At 38.4% G+C, this 1,692-nt stretch overlaps 1 protein-coding gene across 8 annotated transcripts in view; it reads right to left on the reverse strand.

Annotated features, from left to right (window-relative positions):
• The window catches only part of Mettl24 (methyltransferase like 24), a 131,981-nt gene that overhangs the window by 48,868 nt on the left and 81,421 nt on the right, over window positions 1–1,692 (reverse strand). The gene's annotated exons all lie outside the window — the stretch shown is intronic.

Here is a 1,692-nt window from a genome sequence, read left to right on the forward strand (position 1 = left end):
GAGGGGTTGAAGGGAGGGCAGAGGAATGGGGAAAACTAAGACCCGAGATATATTATGTAAATGTACAAATTTCCAATGATGAATGTCACTATATTGTATACCTAAAATGTACCAGTAAAATTAATTTTTTTAAAAAGGAAAGTGACAAGAACAATGGGATGAGTTTGGCTGAAGTAAGGAGGGGTATTTGAGGGTGGTTAATGACAATGTGTTTTTTACTGTATGAATTTTTAAAAATATAAAACACACACTGTATTTTCATCAGCCGTTATACATACTTCATTACAAATAAATGTGCTGGGTACTTATATGCATTAGATCTAAAACATCATCTTAATAAAAATGTTTAGACAATGACTTATAGAAATAACCATTCATTTGGCTCTCATTGGGTATCGTTTGAAAGCTTTACATATATGCACCATTCCTCAGAACATGGGTTCATTTATCTTGTATCTATTGGTAATGACAAAATTAATAGCTAACTTTAGTTAAGCACTTGCTTTGTGCCCAGCCAAGAAGCATGGTAAGCACTTTACATGGAATGTCTCAATTAATCTACAAACAAGCAAATGAAATAGGTGATTTTGTTATTCTTTTTTTGGTACTGGGGATCGAACTTGGGTCCTTGCACTTGCACAGCAGATGGCGAAACCACTGAGCTGAACCCCTGACCTTATTATTCTTATATTAAAGACGGGTAGTGCAGAGGAGGTGAGCTGCTCCCAGCGCCCAGGAGGAGGCTTCTGGGCCGCTCTGCCAACCACACCCCCAGCACAGAGGAGGTGAGCAGTGTGGGCACCAGCAGCACACCCGCTTTGGTGAAAAGAGAAGACACATAAATAAGTCTCAAAACCAGACAAACCAGACTTCCACATCACCTAAAGCAATGACAAAGGGAAACAAGATGGAACAAATCTGATACTCAACCACCTGGACTCCCTGAACTGGCAACAAAAGAGGATCTGGAAAAAATGAAATCAGAAATAATTTCTCAGATAATAGCAGGAATTGTGCTCATAGTGCAAGACATGATTAATAAATCTAGAGAGGACACAGGTTAAAAAAAATAGAGGAACTGAGGAACATGATGGAATCCCAACATAGGAAACAAATGGAATCCATAAAACAGATACAAACAGATTTCCAGGAAATTAGAAACTCCATTGAAAGCTTACACAGTGGAATGAGCCAATGTGAGGACAGAATTTCATATATACAAGATAAGATTGCAATTAGTGACCAGGAAAAGAAAAATTGCTCTAAAATTGTAAGGGACCATGAGAAATCAATCCAGCAGCTGCTAGACATTGCAAAGAAGAATAACATAAGACTGATTAGAGTCAATGAAGAAACGGGAGAGAGTGCAGCTAACATAAAAAAACTGTTCACAGAAGTGATGGTAGAAAACTTCCAAGCAGGGAAAAAGAACCTGACATACAGATAACTGAGGCATACAGGACTCCGACTAGCCTTGATCAAAAAAAATCTACACATAGGCATATAATTGTTAAGATTCCAGAAACTCAACAGAAGAACAAAGTTCTACAAGCAGTTAGAGAAAAGAAACAAATCACATACAAAGGAAAGCCCATCAGAATCACAGCAGACTTCCCAACACAAACCCTCCAGGCAAGAAGAGCTTGGAGTGACTTATTTCAAGCCCTAAAGAAAAACAGCCTCCAACTCAGA

The sequence above is a fragment of the Heterocephalus glaber genome, unplaced genomic scaffold, assembly GCF_053883595.1.
Source record: "Heterocephalus glaber isolate CG9 unplaced genomic scaffold, H.glaber_assembly_v1.0 deba00000942, whole genome shotgun sequence".
Classification (NCBI taxonomy): Eukaryota; Metazoa; Chordata; class Mammalia; order Rodentia; family Bathyergidae; genus Heterocephalus; species Heterocephalus glaber.